Source organism: Psammomys obesus, unplaced genomic scaffold, assembly GCF_907164565.1.
Source record: "Psammomys obesus unplaced genomic scaffold, mPsaObe1.curated_primary_1811, whole genome shotgun sequence".
NCBI classification, from domain to species: Eukaryota; Metazoa; Chordata; class Mammalia; order Rodentia; family Muridae; genus Psammomys; species Psammomys obesus.
The window spans coordinates 9,059,701-9,081,469 of NW_026596040.1; the positions used below are offsets into that span (position 1 = coordinate 9,059,701).

General features: G+C 42.6%; 1 protein-coding gene across 4 annotated transcripts in view; it reads right to left on the reverse strand.

Annotated features, from left to right (window-relative positions):
- The window catches only part of Sema6a (semaphorin 6A), a 121,114-nt gene that overhangs the window by 83,346 nt on the left and 15,999 nt on the right, over positions 1-21,769 (reverse strand). For 3 of the 4 annotated variants that reach the window (XM_055622575.1, XM_055622574.1, XM_055622576.1), the window contains exon 1: positions 2,420-2,567. The exons of the other annotated variant lie outside the window; for it this stretch is intronic. The gene's annotated coding sequence lies outside the window, so the exon portion shown is untranslated. Of the gene's footprint in view, positions 1-2,419; positions 2,568-21,769 lie in introns of those variants that run through there. 4 annotated transcript variants of the gene reach the window in all.

Below are 21,769 nucleotides of genomic sequence, written 5' to 3' on the forward strand. Positions count from 1 at the left end.
TTGTTTTTGTTTCCTCAAAGCCTCTTGCTCGTGGTAGCAGTGACTTCCTCAATTACCCAGGAACTAAAGAATACGAAGGAGGAGCCAGCCTTTCTGCCCACTTTCATTCTTCCCTTGACTCACAGGCTGCCCTGCCTCAGTTAAGCCTCCTCTGGTCCACAGCCTCTCCAGCAGGGGCCTGGATCCCTTTGCCCTTTCTCTGGTGGTGTCATTTCCTGGTTCAGACATTCCTATAAACATGCCTACCTTTTTACCCTTTCTTTTAGTGGGAGGCAAATGCCTAGGCTATGAGGCGCATTTACTGCATATTCTCCCATCCACTCAGAATCTCCCCCTCCCCCAACCTCCTCAGAGGCACTTGCACCCTCCATCAAAGACTGGCCATCAGATCCAAGGCTTGTTTCTTCCTAAATTCAACTAGGGTTCCATTTCTCTGCTCACACTGATGCCACTACTATTTTGTTTTGCTTAACTTCACTGGTACCCAGTGTAAATTGGATCTTATCAGTGCTTCCCAAAGCACAGAGAACAATGGGCAGATTTCCTGTGCAGCTCACAGCCCCGATGCTCCATTTCCAGGAGCTGGTGCTTTGTCCATGACTTCCAGCCAGACTGCCTTGTGAGCTTAGTAACTAGAGCCAACTCCTTCTGGCCTGGAGATGCTATCAGCAACCCTTTCTCAGCACAGCACTCTCTCCCTTCAGGAGTGAGGCTCAGCTGGAAAGATAAATGCCCTCATATGCATATTCACCAAATTATCCGGAACTTCCTCCAGGCTGTGAACCCCCGTGCCGAGGTCTGTATCGGGAGCATCATTGCTGAATTTACGAATAAAAAGATGAAGATTTTATTTCTTTACTATGCAAGGCTTTTCTGGAGCTGCAGAAACCTACTCAATAAAGTGCAATTGAAGAAATTCAAATTTTAAGCTTTCTGGCAATTGAAATGCTAGAAAGGGCATTCTACGACCTTTATACATACATACAGACATACATACAGACATACATTGATACATACATACATATGTAAATCAAGTCACTCAGCCTAGGTGAGAAAAGCCTTGGAATAAGAAAACCTGGAGGAAAAGTGGGAAAGTAGCCTGGAGCTAAAAAGTAGGAGGGACAGAGCAGCAGAGTTCGGACCTAGGAAGTGGTAAAACTTAAGCCAAGTAATAAGGTCACTTGCCTGATGAGGAAACAGGGAGGCTGGTAGAGAACAGAAACAGAACTGCAGCCCCAGCTGGCTTCACTGCTGGCGGAGGGGATAAGAACAGAAAGGACTTGGTGGTGATGAACAGAAACAGAAAACACACACAGCACAGGAGGTTACTGCGCCCATCTGAGCAAGCAGAAACAGCACAGGGAAGGGATGTGATCTTTGGATTTTGACACCATGATAAAAGTAATATTGTTCTGAGTTTGTATCCAGCAAGAAATACAGTCCATGTTCTTTTCTAATGAGAGTCAGAAAGCGAGTGGATCCAGATGGGAGGGGAGGTGGGGAGTTGCTGGGTGCAGCAGAGGGAGGGGAAACGATAATCAGGGAATATTATGTGAGAAAAGAGTATATTTTCCATAAAAGGGAAGAAGAAATACAGGCAAAAAGTTGATGGGTTAAATATTCGATAACAGTGTAGGCTACTGGGAAGGACTATCTTCAAATACAAGGAGTCTCAGCCTACCATTTTAGATTCAGGGAGCAACATCATTTGCATGCTATTCTTTCCATGGGTACTAATGTATTCCATAATATCAGCCTGATGTCAGCTCTGAGGAAGTTGGGAATACATAGCTGCTTTCAACATATATCTAGCATTCACTATATAAGTGATTAATCTTTGTGGTTCTGAGAATTGAACCCAGGGCCTCACATATGCCAGGCAAGTTTCTACCCAGCCCAGTCCCGCTTCTAAATACACCAAGTTATAATCCACATAAGTACAGAGCTTCTGATCAACAGAACTTGTAAAACGTATCATTCCTATTCACTCAAAGTTTTCAGCACCAGATTTCCACTTACTGAGACTACTCAGAGACCTGAGCTCACTATAGAGCAAGAATATATGCTAGTCATTTTGCACAGCCCTTTAGGTAGCTGAAAATAAAAACCCACAAAGGTTTACATGCCAACCCCCAAGCATCTCAATCAAGCCAAAACAGAATGATTTCAAATAAAGATGCCCAAATAAGATTTGCCCAGTTCTGCCAGCAAGGAACATAATTTTTCTTCTCGCAGGGCTCATCAATCATAAAAATAGGTATTAGGCATAGGTGTGAAACAGCAGCCAGAAATAGTAAATTTGCCTCAGTGTATCCCTGTCCCTCCCCACTGTTGAAGTTGGATTAGTCCTTTGGTATTATGTTAAGAGTGATTGGAATTTAATTTTAGTTAGGAAGAGCTGAGTCCACTGTTTACTTACAAACCAATAAAAGACTCCACTTCCCAGCGTCAGGATTCCTGCTTGGCTGGTTTTAAATAGATGAGGCTGACCAGATATTCACCATCAGCTTGGTGAAGAAAGAGACATTGTCCTGAGGAGCCAGAGTCATGGGAATTCAGTCCTTACGGTGATGTATCGCTCACTGCGAATGGACTATGACCCAAGTCTCACTGTACATTTCACAGAGGTGGGACCAAAACAGGAACAAAACCTGCCCTGAGAGCCAGCCTGCTGGGAAGAGAGCACTACAATGAGATTGCGAAACCCTCACTGGCAGGCAAACAACACACAACAGCTACAACAAACTGCAATGTGCGTATCAGGGTCTGACCAGGAAAAGGGCCTCAATCTTCCTCAGAGCACACTGGCAGCAGTCCCAGGCCCGGGACTCCTGAATAAGTCCTCCAAGCGGAGCCTCCGTCAGGTACTCCATTGTCAGCCTCGAGATGTTCTCAGCAGTCTAGGGGCAGCTGCACAATGCAAGCGGCCTCTGAATAGTCGAAAAGCTTTTCATTCAGGCCTTGTGTGATTTAAAAAAAAACACTGAACTGGTGTTCTTTTGTGCTTTACAAAGGCAGTACTTTGCTGGCTCCAAGTTCAAGACTCATGGGCTATTAGGAGAGGCAAGAAGGACAATGTATTAGCATGTGTGGACAAAAAGGATAGGCGTTCCTGAGAATGAAGTCCATAGCAAGAGCAGGCCAGTGTTAGGGACACCTACCTAGCCAGCAGTTAGAAGGTGAGTGTCTGCAGGCAGCAATCACACAAGTGTGCACACACACACACACACACACACAGACACAGGGTTAAAAGGCCTGCCCTTGTGAAGCAACGTCTTCACAACAAATGCTTGACCCTGAGACAGTAACAGAAAATGTAGCCACGCAAAGGTTAGGGCCAGGATGAACCAGAGAATAAGAGACGCTGGTGCTTCAGTCGTGGGCCAAGCCTGTTCTTCCAAAGAATGTAAAGCCCTCACCCAAAAGCACCTGCGTATTACATAAACAAACATTATTTTCACACTCTTCGATGGGGGTCACGGCCCTTTCACCCACTTTGCACCTGAAGTAATGTGGACGGCTCCATAGAGACCTGGTCGCTGGCTTAGGGATCAGTCTAGTGACTCAAGGCTCTACCACTGTTATTTTCTAGTTGTGAATTTTTGGGGGAAATTACTTTACTGTTCCAAATCTCAACTGACTTGAGTCACAAATGGGGAGAGTAACATATGCCTTTACGACTGCTACTAAGAAAAGCTGTAGACACCACATACACGTTACATGGTGGGCTTACTGCTATTAAAAGTACACATTTACATCTCAGGCATTGAAAAGAGAGGGGGAGGGAAAGGAGGAGGGAAGGGCACGGTAATGGGAAATACATAGAGTATAACTACAGGGGCGTAGGAGAGTCAGCATAGGAGGGATAGATAGATGTCGGCAGGTCACACAAGCCAGCGGTTTAATGCCTTTATCTGCTCTCTCGAAACATGGGCCAAATGCTTAGTGTGAGTAATTATCAGCAGCCCTTAGACTTGAATAGTATGCCATTCTCTCTCTCTCTCTCAACAGGGTTTCAGCTCAGAGTGGCCTCAAACTCTCTACATAGGCAATGCTGACCCCCCTCTCCCCTTCCCCTTTGCCCCCCCACCCTGAGATGGTGTTTCTCTGTGTAGCCTTGGCTTCATAGTCCTAAACTCACTTTGTAGACCAGGCTGGCCTTGAACTCACAGAGATCAGCCTACCTAGTGCTGGGGTTAAAGGCGTGAGCCACCAGGCCTGGCTAATAGTCTGCCTCTCATCCAGTTAAATAAACTCAATGGTTGAACTTCATTTTTTCAATATTAGTAATCAGGTACCAATATTAGAAGCGTCGTTGTCTTCCTTAAAATAATTTGTTGATGACCATTTTATATATATTTTTTCCAATGATCAGTCTGTATCCTGAAGTACTAATGTGGATGACCAAGAGGCAACACCCTGGATTTTCTTGGCATCAAAACTGCACAGGTATAGACCCTCCTGGGAGGTTTATGCTGGGCTGGTCATGTAGCCCAGGGCTCAGGACATGGTAGGCAGGTATTCTACAAACTAAGAAGGTGTCGTTTTTAATCTCAATAATAACTGGTAATGTTGTGTGTGTTGCCTCATTCATTTATTTATTCTTTATTGTTATGTGGCTGTTTTTCACATATAGATTACATACCTAATACATGGCGATCTCCTCAGAATATAAATAAGTAAACATAATAGTCAGTGATCAAATCTAACGTGATCACCACTCTAATCTTAAGCTCCCTCACCCTACAACACTCCCAAGCTATCTCACACAAGTGATATTCATAAGCATGCCAATGCTTAGATACTTTCTGAAGTTTTCTCTCTTATTTTTTTTTCTTTGTATGTTTTGTTCAACAGTACATTTTACTGTCAGTACTTGGAGTTTGTTGGCCATTGTTTGCACTGGAAGTCACTAATGACAGCAAACAAAAACATCTTGTGTTCTGCAAACTATTTGTTACATATCAGTCACAGTTTTAAATATCTCCACCTCTCCACCTCCATCCTCATCTACATCAGCACCAGGCCTCCATCTTGCCAAGAAATAGCATTTCTTCCTTTGGAAGGAGCTAACTCTTTTGTTGTTGGTTGCTTGGTTGTTTTGGTTTGGTTTTGTCGAGACAGGATCTCGCTATGCAGCTCTGGCTGTCCTGGAACTCACTATGTAGACCAGGCTGGCCTCGAACTCACAGAGATCCAACTGTGTCTTCCTCCCTGGTGCTAGGATCAAAGGCATGCACCTCTATGCCTGCCAGGAGATATCTCGTTGCAAGGTCTTCAGTGTGAAGATGGAAGCAACAGTAGGTTGTTTTTTGCAGCTTTTGTCTTGTTTTTATAGTGTTCTTCCTAAAATATGCCACATATTCCTAAATCTAAGGTAATTAAAGCTCTGTAGAGTGTTGGGTGTGCCCTTAACATGACATGCTTTGAAAGCAGTTGGCCTATTTTGCAATCTGAGAACAAAACAAATCAGTGAGAGTCGTGAAGGAGATTTCTCGGGCTGCTGCAGCTGTATGGAATGGGGTGCAGAGCTATTCCCATGTGCCAGACTATTCTCCAAAGGAAGGCTCCTGGGAGGCCAGCCTCGTGACCCTGTGCCTCACTGCAGTGCATTTCAACAACGGCTCTCCCCTTGACATGTGCGCTCTTTCTTTAATTTGTACCCAATTAAGTCCCCTCAAACCACACACACATACACACAACCAATGTCAAAAGACAGATGGATTTCCTTCTTTATATTCACCCCTGGAAGGGTTAACACCAGGGGCAGATGCTCAGATAAATTATTTCCCAGAATTCTTGAAACTCAGATACTTCACACTCAGTTATTATTTTTCTTCTGGTCCAAACAGAAGCATCTTGATTTTTTTTTTTTTTTTTTTTTTATAAAACTGTAATCATTTAGGTTTTCAGATGCCTCAGTTGTTCTTAATATGGCTTAAGCCAACAGAAAGCAATACATGGCTTTGTCTGTTTAAATTTTAGTTTGTAGATTAAAACTTGAGAGCTTACCGTTCTCACACTTTTTTTGTTGTCGATTTCTTAATGTTAGTTTTTCTTTCCATTAGAAGTTCATTTTGTATTATTCACTGCATAACTTCTATAAAATTTATTTTTTGCACTATATCACCTTGGCTAAGTAAAAGAGTTCTGTATATATGTTAGTCTGTTTTGTTACATAATGACATGGGATTCAAATACTTACTGTGTTCAAAGCACGTAGTTATTCTAACACTAAAACAGTCATGTTTTCATTAGAAAAATTGTGTCATCATACTCCTGATTGAAAATAACTTCAAATACTTCCTTTAAAGTAAGTGAGTAAAAGTTACTACGGTGCCTTCAAGCAAGAGTCAACTCAGCCATCATTACAAGCATGAACTTTAGCAGGTGGTTGGAGGTTGTTTTCTGCCCAGGGCTGAGTGTCATCTTTGTAGGTCTTTCCCCCTGGGTGACCTCCTGCTTTGGGTGTTCACAGAAAAACCCATGGTTTTCACTGTACCACTCTCCCTGGAGGGCCTGGCCCTGGTCACACTCTGAAATATCATCAAAGAAATCAACAACCTCCTTTCCCATTTGACACTTGATGTGAACCCTGCTATGGAGAGATGCAGGCTGGGCACAGAGCTGCCAGATCTGGGGTGGGTTTTAGAGTTTCTCTCAGAGGCTCCCTGTTTGTCTTGAAATCGGCCATTCTTTACAACTCCAATGGATTGACATTGTCCATAGGCACCACACAGAAGAGGGGTGGGAGAGGAGGGAGAAAAAGAGGGATGGGCGAGGGAGAGAGAATATGGGAATGAATGGCCTAAGTTATCATTTTACTTGCATTTCCTGGGCAGTTTATTCTCATTTGACTGGCACCAGTACCTGCCAACAATTTCTAACTTCAGATCAGCATCTTTTGGCACTTAGATGATAGTGTATTTCCACACGTGGTTGAGAGCAGACAGGAAGAGTCTTGTGTAATGTTTTCCATCACCAGTGCTGAACTCATGTCAAAGCTCTCAATTCATCCCAAGATAATAAAATTCTCAATCTCGATAATATTAAGATGACAACATAAATTACTTACAGGGCAGACTGTTCTGCCTTGTTTGATATTATTTGGGGCAAAATTCAGGAGTCAGATCTGGATTGTGTCTTTCTCAGGCTGCAAACGCCTGATAATATTCATGAAGTGCAGCAGGGAGGGGGTAGAGACAGAGGGGGAAGGCAACCATCTAAACCACATGCTGTCCTTGCTGCACAGACTACAAGCGGGTGATAATCAAAGTGTGTGGTGTGGAGTAAATATTCAAAATCTGGGCAGCTTCAGGTTCATACTTGAAAGGTTTTGGTCTTTGCCTAAACCTGATGTGTTTTCAGAAGTCCTATGCTCTATAGATTTGGATGAAATCATAAAAATTTATTATTATTATTAATTATTATTATTTTAATGACTGGCAGTACCCAGTGACATCTGAAACCAATGTTCTCAAAGGGAGCCATGGTACACAAAGGGGACAAAGTAGAGGGTTAATTATTGTGCATGTTCCAGTGCTAAGAGGCCGCCCGTACAAGTTTGTTCCGTCACTGTTAAGTTTGCATTATTGTCATTAACAATTCAAACACTAGTTAACTGTCAGGGAACTTAGAAAGATCTTACATATGAATGGATACCAGGAAGAAAAAAAAAAAAAACTTAAAATGCCTGAAGATGTCTTTTATAACCAGCTAGGAAAATTTGGCAAAAACACACATCTTGGCAAAGGTCCTGGTAACTTCCCATTTATCTTCTTTATGTTTTCTGAGGATTCTGTACCCAACTCTTAGGGAACCATTAGACTAAGCCTCCCTATTTCCTCTTCAGTGAACATACAGGAAGCAATGCAAATTTTTTTAATTTTTAAAATAATTTATTTTATTTTATGTGCATTAGTGTGAAGGCCCCTTGGAATGAGTTGGTGTTATAGACAGTTGTGAACTGCCATGTGGGGGCTGGGAATTGAACCCAGGAACTGAACCTTCGGAAGAACAGACAGTGCTCTTAACCACTGCGTCATCTCTCCAGCCCTGGAAATTTTTTTTTTTAATTAATTTTTATTGCATGTGGGTTTTTTTTTTTTTTTTTTTTTTTTTTTTTTTTTTTTTTTTTGCCTGCACGTAATCTGTGAACTACGAACATGCCTGGTTCTCACAGAGGCCAGATCCTCTGTCACTGGAGTTAGAGATGGTTGTGAGTCACCATGTGGGTGCTGGGAATAGAACCCTGGTCCTTTGGAGGAACAGCCAGTGCTTTTAACAATGGAGCTCCTTCAGCCCGAAAGAGTTTCAGCAGGGCTGTGAGACAATTATTGCATCATTTTCAGATGCTATCTACTAATCGGATCATGCATCTCATCTGCTCAAGTCTGCTACCAAAAAAGATCCATGATTGGGTGTTCTTAAAAATAAAATATCTCATCATGTTGAGAAGTAAATTCCCTTCTAAAGGGCCTCCAGACCATTTTTCTCTTTATTGCTTTTTTGTGCTTCTCCCCATGAGAACAATCTCCAAGCTCTCTACATATATGCATAGACATGTAATTTTTAATACCCCCTTCACAGCAACCCTTCCTGTTCTGTTACCTTTCGTTAACAGCATCCAGAAAACATTTGTCTTCTTCTCCCTTACTTTCTACTACACAGAATTTAAAAGCACCATGAGTACACACATCCGTTGCATCAAATAAACTAACAAAATTAAAAGTCATACACTATATTCTACTGGAATTCCAAGAGTCTGGATTTCTTTGAAGATGAAGTTTTTGGAACGTCATCAATCAGAGCCACAAGTATGGTGTCATCATCACTTTAGACACTGAATAAGCTGTCTTTGCATCAAGCTTGGGAAGCAGGAAGTATTTGTGGGGAAGGGGCTGAGAAAGGAACTAAGGGCAGGATCCCTCTTCTGTGCAGGCTCTATGACCATGCCTCATCTTACCCCTAGGCTGTTACTACCTCCCAGAGGCTATTGCTTCAGCATAGCCTTGCTCTTTACCCTTTTTTATTTTTCGACATTTGGGAGTCACTATTACTTTTGGGTTATAATGCCGAGATTCAGTAGTATGTGTAGTATGTGCGATTCTAAGAATACTCACAAACCTAAACACAGAGTTGAAGACTTCTACCCCAATTTCAGGAAATGGTAGCTTTCCTCTTTCACGGGGATGTCAAAGTCATTTCCAAGTACAATGGAGAGGTGACAGGTTTTACTGTTATGACAATAACTCTATTCGTTTAAGTCATAAAATAGTTACCCTGCACTTCAACTAACTCAACTGTACTTAATAGTCTGGAGGCCTCTCACAAGACCCCTTGGTCCAGTAAAGTGCCCTTCTCCACCCAGTCCTATATAATATGTGACAAAATAACCCAGTTCAGAAGTGGTTCTTTCCCACTCGAAAGCCCTTTGCTCTCATCTTTTCTGAAGAGTTCTTCAAAACTGCAGCTGTATCTTCCTTAATCTTCTGTTTTTCTCTTTCGCTAGGTTCTGCTGAGAACACGATTTTCTCCCAGAGATTATTTGCATTACACCCGAAACATAACTGGCTGCTGAGAAATCGCCACTCACATCAACTAAAGCTTACCTTTAACACCTAAACTTGTTACCTTTGAAAACAAGGCCAAGAATTCCACTTTCGACCCAAAGAGTGTCAAGAGTGATTAACACATGATGACTATTTAATCTTCTCCAAAGGTTTATAATCTAACTGGCTTCCTGACCCTCCAGGACTGTTTTATACCAATTAGGTGGGAGAAATAATACTCCCACATGCTGACCTGGGTTTTTTCTGGCAGAAGAAAAAGTAAAGAGGGATGACAGGATAAAGCTAGCAGATGTGAGGTGATACTGTGGCCAAGTCTCAGTGCTCCTGATGAACACCCCACTGTGGTTAAACCCACAGTGGGATAAGCGACAACCCACCCCTTATCACTTTTGCCTTTGTCACTTTGTCTTTGGGTCTCTGTTTTCTTTACTTCTCCAGTGAGGTCTGTGATCTCTGGGGCAGCTCTTTAAAGAACACTCACAAACCCAAACATGGAGCTGAAGCCTTTTTCCTTCATCTCAGGAAGTGGTATTCCCTGACAAAGTCTTTAGGTGGATCATTGTCACCTTGCAAAGATAAGACTTTTCTTTTGGCCCCTAAATGTTTCTGCTAATAACTTAGGTGTTGAGAAATATGGGGTTAACCTATTCTTTCCTTTCAACATATTTACAGCTGTGTTTCCTTGCTGTTTGCAGGAAGCCTGAAGGCAGTTCAACCATCACAACTCTGAGTGGCCCTTCCTTGTCAAAGCGAATTGAAGAATTTCCTTCCCATTTTTTCTCAGGGTTGACCCTGGGACATGGATGTGGGGTAACACGAACACAGGGTCTATGACATCTACCAGCTTTACAGCTTCCTTTAATACTTCTGCGGAGAGATCTCCCATGACCCTGAGAATGGAGTCTATCTGTCAAATAGACTGAGACCATTATACAAAAAAAATTTCCATGGACAAAGAGAGACTTGTGTGTACTATGATGTCATCCTTTCTGGTCAATGTTTCTCTAGCTTGGTATTTATTGCTTTTAAACTTTGACTTAAAAGATGAATTGGCAGATGATTTATCAGCCTCGCCTTCCACTGTTCCAGGCAACTATGTAAGGGGAAAGTAGCTGGCTCCTGTACCACCTAATGGGTTTGTTTGCTCTGGGAAATGGCAGCACTGGATGAGGGAAAGGAGCACATCCAGTCTTTGATGTAGGTTCAGAGGTATCACCCAGGTGTGGTGACAACCTGTTCTAAGGAGGGATCTTTCATCCTACCATCCTCACTGCATTCTTAAGGACTGTCATCCATCAGAACTCTGCAGCCACCGTGGCAGAAATCACTTACCTTTTAGATTAAGGGGACACAGCTCTGAGCTGTTAGCTGTTCATGAGGCTGTTATGATGGTTGGGTTGAGTCCCACACCCCAGCCACCCAATGGCTATAAAACATTTTGGAAGCAAGAAGCTTTAATATAATGATAAATCACTTCAATAGTTAAGTATGTACTGGAGACACAGGCAGAGTCGTGTTTTACTGAAATGAAAGGCCTAGAACTTGGTGATAATTATAATCCTACAGGCCACTGAAATGATGATCCTCCTCATCACCCAGTTTTCTTCCCTCTGCTGCATTTGTCACTCGGCCCCTCGGTTATTACGTAAGTGTCAGCCTCTGTACACTACGTGGAGTCATAAGCAAGTCAAGGTCCAGAGACACCGTGACTCCTTTCCATCTTGAAAGATAAACTGCTAAAAAAAAAAAAAAAAAAAAAAAAAAACAAAACACCCTCAAGCGTCTACAACACAGGTAATTCACTAGTTAAAAATAGCCTGCCCTTCCTTTTCGTATGATAGCCCTCAGGTTTGCACCTTATACCTCAAGTCCATGTGTCCTTCCAACCAGTGCTCTCCAGAATGCGCCTGCATGCCAGTCACCTGCAGATCATGGAGGGGTGATGAGTCCTCTCTGGGTGGGCTGGCATGAGTCTGACCATCGGCATCTCTAATCGCTTCTCAGGTCACCATGCTGCAGCTGATTCACAAGGAGGATTTAGCTGCTTCTCAAACCAACCGTGGGATGTAACTAAGTAATTACTGAGAGCCCCTGGGGCCGGGAGATTGCCTGGGAAGCCCCCATACTCATTACCGTTCCTTATAGTGACCCCCCCTCCAATTAACATAAGTGCACTGCAGGGAATTCCAGAGATTTCAGTACTGAGCTCTCAGGGCCTAGACAGAACCCACCCGTTTTCCCTGTCCCATCCCTGCACGCTTTAGCCACTCCTAGCTCTTTTTACTGTTCATTATCAATGAACAGTCTGAGCAAACACAGGCTTTGGCTTGATAAGTAATCAACTCACTTTTCCATAAATACAGATTCTCACAAAAAAACAAAAAGGAGAACAAAATGGAAAGGTGTTATATATTCAATTTATTTTAGGTTCCGAGCCTGGTTTTTTCCCCCCCTCGTGTTTGTTGCCATATTTCCATTAAGTCATTCTGTTTGTGCTCTCCCTTTGAATCAGTTTTTCCTGCTGTTCTAAAAAGGTTTTAAAAGGATTTCTAAAAATCTATTAGAAAAAAAAAAAAAAGCCGTCCTTTTTAATCTCATAGCATTAAAGAAAAATGGTAGATAATACTATGAGTACTAAGTGTCCTGAAAAGGTGGGCATTGATGTGGCTGAAAAGTTCCATATTCAGTGTTAGGAAAATCCTTGCTTTGATCCTTTTCTTCCAGGTCATCCTAATTGATTGCTACAGAGGCATACACTAAACCTTCTGAGTGTATCCACACTGCAATTTATGTTTATGTTTCAATATTCAAACATATGAAGGGGGTGTTATCAAAAATGAGTCGGCTTTATATATTCTTAAAGACGATGTTTTTTAAGCTTTTGTCATTTTCCTCGATTACTCTACTACTTGATTCTTCTTAGTAATATACTGGTTAAGAAGAGGATTTTGTTTTCTCTATTGAGGAAGCCCCTACAACAGAAGCTTTATATCCTATCAGTGTTATTAACAAGCAAGCATTAATACTGGCAAATAATATCTTTGGATCTAAATCAGGAGAAAATGCAATGATGTAAACTGCTATACCACTGCTGCTTTTATTAAGATACTGAATGACCTCCAGCCAATACCAGGGATCGTAAAGCAGTCTGCAAATAGGGAGGGGACATGACCAGCATGATTAATTAAGTATATTATACTTAGAATCTTGCAATGTGCACACTCCTCTTTCTCAGAACTACAGTGTCCTTAAGTGTTACCAGCTAATACCATTTCCAGCCATAAAGCAGAGTATCCCTCCCTGGATGTGTCTTCTATGCTGGGGCTTCTAGCCTTATGATTGTCTTGGTTACTGTGTAAGACCATCTACCCTATCTCTTCATTCACACCTGCCAAGAGAGATGTTTGGGCTGATCGATCTTAAAGTGGCTCCAAATCTCCAGTAATTAGCATAATTGGGCTCTATGGAATAGCTAGGGCCACTTTAAAGTGTCTTCACTCTCCTTGACAGCTCTTTCCTTTTCTGAACGTGGTACTTGATTTGTGAACCTTAATTCTTGCTTTCAGGAAAGACCAACAGGTTCCTGACACTAGACATGGTACTTTCCTGTCAAGGCAGTTAAACAGTTCTCAAAGTTCACGATATTTTGGTGAACATCACATTCCTTGTGAAACTGGAAATGACCTTTAGAATGGTGAAGGGAGGCAAGTTTGAAACTTCTGCCTGGGCAAAGCTCTTTACAGTTTATGGTATGTAAAGATAACGTTGCAAACAATGGAAAAGTTAGCACATTCACACAGTACACTTTTCACTGATACAGTTATCTTCAGCTGAGGACTTTAGAATATAACCCCAACGCAAAAAGGGGGGAGGGGCTTTCTTTTCAAAGTGTGATGATCACTGAGGCCAGGGAACAGCTGCCTGCAGATTATACGAGGTCAATAGAAGAGATAAGAAGATGGTTTGTTCTCAACATCTGGATGACGCAGATTCATCTCCAGGCAGGGGCACAGTGTCCTTCTGCAAACCACATGGATACCAAAGTACTTTGCACTCTTTACTTAAAAGAATGCTGCCTTAGGAACTAAAGGTGCAACGGAATGCACAATCTTCTCTACCCGAACTTCCTCCTTCTAAAAAGAACCACACAAGAAGTGATACAGTGCTGGCAACTAGCTTTAAGGGGACTTTTGGCCCTACCTGATGGAAAGGTCAAATAAGCATACATATATGTGAATGGTAAAGTGAACCCAACACATTTTCTTCTTGGTGCCCCAACACTGGGGAGAAAAATCACATACTGAATGCATGAAAACAGCCAAGGTTCCACTAAGAGATTATTTTGTCAGCCTCATAAATTTCTAGTATCTGAGAACTGAGTCAAGAAATAAAATTTTCTCTTTAAAAACTGACTATATCCCCTGCTTTGAACATTATTTGGTATAGGAAAACCTCAGACATTAAGAGAGGAATACCGCATCTTGGAGAGACCAGAAACAGATTCTGCATTATGCTATTGTTTGACATAGCCTTGTGAAAGAGCCCTGTGGTGTCAGAAAGAGGAAGGAATGGGAGCTACCATGAAGACAATGCCAATTGGAAGATCCAGTGGTCCCCCAGTTGCCCATCCTCTGATAGGGGTGCTGGCAGCCACTTTTCACCTTACCTCTGACATATAAGCAGAGGTAAAAACTGGAGACATGAAACAAAAATGAGGTTATTTAAAATAACTAGGAAATTATACTCTTCTAATAGGCATAAATATGCAATTACTGTTAACAGATTATACCATGGGAGTGCCTTTCTGGCAACCACAGAAATGAAGCATACCATTTACACAAAGTTCATGAGTTTTCCCCTATCCTTTATGCCACATGCAAATTATAATACTTTTCAGAACAGCTGCTAGCATATAGACAATAATTAGAATGCTCACTAATATTTTTGCAACATCACAGACATCTCTCTGACAATGACATTTATTACCTATATAGACCATCATGACACACCAACCCCGAGATACCAGTTACCTCCCTCATGCTCCTGCTGAAGGGCCATCTTAACATCACACTTAAGTTGGCAACAGAGCCTAACCTAGAAAAGAAGAAGCCACATGTCTTCCTTTATAGATTGATTGGTTGAAAAGCGGTTGATGGTTTACAGAATTGTTAGTTTGTTCTTATTCATCCAATCATTTATTTTGATGCTTAGCAAACTTTAAGTGATCACTGTCATTTCAAAAAAATAAATCTTACACATTCCAGCTAATTATTTTCAGTAGTTAATTTCCCTAACATATTTTTCTGAGCCTCCTAGGTCTTCATTTTAAGAACAAAAACTGTACATACTTACTGAAGGCTCATCACAAATTTCACAGTGTCAGCAATGTCTGGATTATTTTAAGGAAGGGAGATTATCAAGAGTGGGGTTATCTGACACCATAATTCTGCCTTTTAGTCTTGAGCTTGAAATAAAGTCTGTGAAATAATACTGCTAAAGTGCCAATGCCAACAAAATTGTGTGATAGGAAGAGCCCCATGAGTCTGCTGAACGTGAAACTTTGCCTCTGACTGGCTTTCCCAAACCTCAATGAAAACAAGGAGATGTTTTTCCCAGACAGGTTGATGTAATCTTCCCCAGTGAGCAGCTCTGGAAGGACTTGTCAGCATGTGCCCAGTGGACATCTCTGTGCTGTGTAGTCTGAGGGCCTTGGACAAGCACCCAGAGAATCTGGGTGTTCTGCAGCTAATAATGACTGAGACACCTTAGGTGTGACTGGAGCTTCATGATGCATGTAAACAGATAGGACATCACGTGGTCAGTACCAAAATCATCGCAAGTACAAGGAATGCTATTCTCAGAATGGTTCCCTAGTCAAAAGCCTCCAGACTAGACTATCATTGCCAGCAAATGAAGGGTATTTATTCCCATTGACTTTGTGGGTCTCAAACGTGAGGATTTTGGTCCAGTTGGTTTCGGGGCTGGGATGTAGTTTAGTTTATAGAGTGCTTGCCTAGCATTCGTAAAACTCCGGGCTTAGTCACTTCAACATGACATAAAACTGGGTATGGTGGCGCACACCTGTAATCTTATCACAGGGGGACATAGGCAGAAGGATTAGAAATTCAAGGTCATCATAAACTAACCAAATGTTGAGACGATATGGCCAACCTGGGATACATGAGACTCTGTCTCAAAACCAAAACAAAACACTGACAGAAGAAATTGGCTCCACTTTCAATCACTTGTCACCCATGAGCACATTCAACAAGTCACATGTGCACAAATCACTGGTGACTTTGAAGATGAGTGACTTTATGGTATTCACGGAGAGTCACCTGGCTGAGATACTTGTCATGACTAAAAGAAACATGGGTGGGAGAGTAGAAGCAGGAACATGGAGGAAGAAGGTGGATGTAGTGGCTTTGATAGCTGTGAAGGTATCAAAATGGGTAAAGAAGGGTACAAAGACCAAATCCAAATGTCTAATCCTTTCTGTATAGCACACACACACAAATGTACAGATTCTCTGGGCTCACCTCTCCCCAGCAAGCTTACATAAATCCACAGAGGATGAGGGTGGTGAGTTCTTCCCTGGTATTAACAGTGTAACAAGTACTGAAAGAGATCTACACTATTGACTCATTCCATCCTTATGGCTGCCTATGAGGCAGCCCGACCACGGCTCCACTGTACAAGATGGCAAATAAAGGAATAACAAGGTTACCATTTGCCCGAGGTCACAGTCAGTGAGTGATGCACCCGGCGGGTCTGAGCTTAGATGCTGGCTGTGCTGTCTGCTCCACACGTCCTTCTGTTTGCTGGAGTCATGTCCCTGCAGCCACCTCTAAGTCATGTTCTGATTACTGGACTCGGACACACCAGGTATTACATAAGTTGTAATCAAAACTTGTGCTAGCAGCTCTGTGTTTGCAATTAAATGCAGATGTACTGCAAAGCCAACATCAATATTCTCAGGATGTGTTGAGTGTCTCGGGAAAACTTCAAGCATCAGGAACCATCAACTCTCTGACAGCCATGGCAGGACTTTGGGACATCTGCTGATGTTAACCTTACCACAGTTGTCTGGTAAGATACGCTGTCCAGTCTATAGAGTTTCACTGTGGTTATCTAGACTAACTGAAGCAAACAGCAGGAGAAAAACCTGCTAGTCACTGGGCCCCCAGAATCTCATTAACACCTCTCAAAGAACTACTGAGTAACCAAGAGCACTATAAGAAGAGCACTGGCTAGTCCTTGCTCTTTAGCAGCTCCCAAAATGTGTGAAAAGACAATGCCTGTGGCCCAGGGCATCCTTCAATATTCGAATACCTCTGAATAGAAGGATTTTGCTGGTAGCCACCCTTTCAACATGCTTTAGTTTGTCAATGATTTTTTTTTTTTTTTAATCGCAAAACTTTACACAGACTCTCTGTGTGGAGAGGAGAATGTGCCCTCCCATTGCTCAAAGTGAAGCAAAGATAGGTGCCTGCGGTGAACGAGGCGGTGAATTAAAAAAGCTTTGAAAAGCTACAAAGATTGCTCGACCACCTTCTGGGTCAATTAGTGATTTGGTCCTCAGTCCTCCAGGGTCAGCATCAGAAGAGGATGGCACTGCTCCATCCTCAGCCCAGGGTACAGGGCGGGAAGGCTCTAGTGAACGAGGCCGGCCAAGTAGAAAGGTGAGGCAGCCCACCCTAACTGTGCACGGGGGTCTGTGCTCTCCACGGGGAGAAAGGTCACAACCAGTTTAAGATGGTGGGGTGACTACATCATGAGAGGGCTCATTCACACCTCTGTTCCTCACGCTTGACCGCACAGGGAATATTACCAATGGGGCAACTTTATAAATCCAATAGGAAACTATTTCATGAGTGGTCCCAAGTGTTGCCAGATGTGACAAAAATGAGTAACTTGTCATTCAGCCATTGCCAAAATACACTAGAAAGTCTTTTTGAAGAGCGTCTGGGTTGTGTTCAAGGGCAAGTTAGCAACGATGCAGACTCCACACCCGGCTTTAAACCTCAGGGGCCCAGCCAGAAGAGTACAGGCTCCAAGATGCCTTGGAAGTCTCCAAAGGACACTTGTTAATTTGGAAAACAGGACAATTATTAGCTTGCAATCTTCTCTGAAAAGTATAGAGGAAAAAAAATAATACATATAACACATTGATTAGCACACTCTGTAACTCTGTATCAGACCTACTTTTTGTGACCCTACTGGGAAACCTACTAATGTATTTACTTTAAACACACACACCTCATTGATGCTTCAGGATTTGAAAAATCCATCAAGCATATTCTTAGCCCAGCTTCTCCTAACCTTCGGTGTTAACACAGGAGTGGGAGCATGTCTGAACTCCAGGTTTAGCCCCTCATAGGAATTAAATCTTGAACACATCATCCCCACCACTGCTTTAGCTGATCATGGCTTGCCATCATTAGTGTCTATTTAATATGGCAGCTGATGCCTTGTGGTCCCCTTGCAAATGGGGCAGAGCAGAGCCTTGGGGAGGAGTGAATTCTAATTGCCTGCTGCAGGACTGTGTGGCGCTGCCTGTGACAGCAGCAAATGGGGAAAATAGGAGAGCATGAGAGAAAGTCTGTTGTATTGATGGAGTGGGATTCCTAGAATACACTGTGCCATAAAATGAGATTTGGCTCCACAGTGCTGGGAGAAAACAATGGGCTCAGTAGTACCCTGTACTGGTTGCTGGGCACATTCTAGCTCCTTTAGTCAGAGCTGCCTTTCACTCATGGGAGCAGGAGCCACGTTAGAAAATGGGATGGGGGGGCGAGAGGAGGGTGTCTTACTGTTATAGTGATGCCGAGAATAAGTTGTCAGGAAAACCCCAACATACTTGCAGCATGAGTGCTAGGAGCAGGACAGATGGACAGCTTTTTCCACACCCAACTGGGTACAGCATCAACAAAGACTATACTCTCTTTTAAATAAACAGCTATGATTGGTATAAATGTATACAGCATCCTGGCTGGGATTACACAGACCATATTTTGGAAAGACCTAGAGGACAGGATGGATCTTTATCTCTGGAAATAGGGAATGAATAGGGTGATGGGAGTGGAGCACAGCGAGCCCTCTAGACAGGGAGCGTCCCTCTCTTTGTCTGTATTTGGCCTGATGCTGTAAAGAGAAGCAATGAACAGTAACATGGATAACAAGATTTTATATATCACTTTAAAACTGTACTCTGTCTTAGGATCATCCGCCCATCCTTGGAAGGCTAACAGATTCTGTCAGTGCACACCAGGAGTGACTTAGAGTGAGTTTGTTCCCAGTTTGCAAAATTGAAAGGGAAAGATAAGAGAATTAGAGCTCAAAAAAGTGCCTCGGACTCTCCAAAGACTGCTGAAATCAAAAACAGCTAATTGAAGGCTGCGCAGGTAGGTGCAAGCCCATATAATTATTGATGAGCCATTGTCAAACCAGTTTGCCACTAAAGCACTTGCTTTAATGTCAGGGTTTCTTTTAAGTCCATTTTAACCAACTCAAAACCCCATAGCAGTTGTCACCTGCCAATACTTAGCAAAGGAGGAAATGGACTATACTGGTTCAGTGGGATGTGTTCACGTGAAAGCAAGATGTAATAACTTTTATAAAACATTTGTCCACAAATACTGCCCAGAAAGCAAAGCTGTGGAAAATTTCTATATTGGATTTGGCTTAGGAAGTAGGAGGTGGTGACATCCAAATGGCCTCTGATTTGCTGACTGGTTTGAAAGTAATCGCCCAGTACACACACAGGCATAGGTATCCATAAAGCGAGTCTTAAACACCCCTCTGGAGGCTTTATGCTAGAAGCTCTGTGATCCAAAGTCCCTGGCTGAGAAAAAGGCTCAGGGTCTCAACAGGCCTCCACCCCTCAGCCTACAGCCAATCTTGGGTGAAAGGTCACTGGTACCCTGCCCATTCCTGCCTTACTCGTGAAGTCGTTAGGACAGTGCCAATTAGTGCCTGTTTCGATGAAGCATTTTTGTGTTGTAAACATCTGCCCACTAGCATCTGGTCAGGGTCCAAATCCATTTCATAAAACACCAAACAGCTAGCTGTCAGATGGTTCCCAACTTTGGTTGAATACCAAACGAACACACGTTTTGTGGCCATTGGGGAGGGCCCCAGTTTCTATCCTCTGTCTCCAGAGACACCCCATCTCCAAGTTCCTGCTTATTAGCACATTCTCCAAACCCTGACAACAACTTCCTTATTTTTGTGAATTAGGCTGTGCTGCCCATTTGAGTAAACACTTGGAACAGATAAGGCCAGAATTAAATTTTGCATATTTGAGGGTTAGTGACTAGTTTGGCCCTTACTTTTTCTCCATCTTTTTCTTTTGTCTTGTTTCTAAGACTGGGTTTGCCTTTAGACTTGCATGATCTTGAATTTCTGATCCTTCTGTCATCTCCTAAGTGCTGAGATTATGGAATTGCAGGTTTGGGCCACCAAGCCTGTGTTTGTACTGAGGATGGGAAGCAGAGCTTTGTACATGCTAAGCAAGCTCCATACCAACTGAGCCAAGACTTCTGTCATATATATATTTTATATTTATTTTACTTTTGAAAAGTACACAATACTGATTTTACCTTTGATTATATGTACACATATGTCTTTGTGTAGGGGTTTGTGTATTTGAGTGTGGGTACCATTGGGGACTAGAAGAGTGTTGGATCTCCTGAGTGCTGGACTTGGCAGTTGGACCTGGCAACTGATTTTAAGTCCTTTGGAAAACCTAAATGTTCTTAACTGCTGAGACATCACCTCGGATTCTTCTTTAATCTCCAATTTTTCTATTCCCTCATGGCACCTTCCTGAAGTATGGGGTGCAGTCCTGGTCAGGATAGGGAGCTGCTTTTCTATTGGCCACTTTGCTCTTCAGAAATTTGGTTTATTGGAAACCAAGGGTGTAAAGCTAACGCCTCAATTGGATAGGCCAGCATGCCGGTAGAAGTAGCTAACAGTGTTCTGGTGTAGAAAATAAAGCTGTTTGCATTTATATGTTGCTGTTGAGTCTAATGTTAAATTAGAAGGGACCTCTCTAGTGGCTTTCTAGTGACAATCCCTGAGCATTGTGGTTTCAAGCATAACATCACCTATAATCTAAACATTGCACTCAGAAAATTCATCCAGCAAGGAATCCTTCTATTAACATGAGTCTCAGGTAAGCACACACAGCTTTCACCTGCCTGTTCCTTAATAAAAGAACACTGTAGTCTGGCCAGGCAGCAAGGGCCTCACAAACATGCGCCTGAGTACTGGACCCAAGGAAGCCACAATTTAGTTTCCTCACCTATGAGGCCTTACTCGATGCCTGTAAATCCTAGCACTTAAATGGCTGAAACAGCTTGGCTTACAGAGTGAGACCCTGTCTCAAGAAACAAGGCTTGTAAATACAAGGTCTAACAGAGTAGGCATGTACTAATGAAGTCATGGTTATTAAGTCAGTTATTTTAAACCATACCGTAACACACAACGGAGCATAGGATCTGAAGGAGAGCAAGCAAATGTCTCACTAGGAACAATCATGCTCTCATAGTTTTGCCTTTTCCATTTTGAGTTCCATTCCAATAACCCACACCGAGGTAGTGACAGAAAACACAGAGTCTGGCTAATTCTATTAGTAGAGTTTGATAGCAAATAATAATGGCTGGCTCTTCTTGAGAGTTTGCATGTGCCTAATATCATTCCAGTATGTTATCTCAATTACCCTGTGAAGCAGGCACAATTAGTAGTCCTACTTTACAGATGATGAAAACAAGACACAGAGAGACAAAGTAACTTTCCAAAAGAAACCACAGTCAACCAAATAGCAAATTCCAGACTCAAGTATCAAGTGGACTTTCTGCATGGTATTGTGTGTGGCATCAACATGCTCTTCCTTGTTCCTTCTTCTCTCTGTTTTAAAATGCCAGGAGAAACCACCACCACCACCACCACCATTGGCGGCAGCGGCATCATACCGCCATTGTTATGAAATATGACAGCCCTATGCACTTGGATCATTGTCATGCCACCTCCGAACTAGGACAGAGTGCTAACATCGCACATGCAGAAAGAGCTGCTGAGTCTGACATTTCCTCTGCACTTACTGCAGACCCTGGAGAATGCTCCTTCCCCAGCCAAGGAAAAGCAGCGCTGGCACCTACTGTTGGCACAGGACTTATGACCAGTGTGGCTGCAAC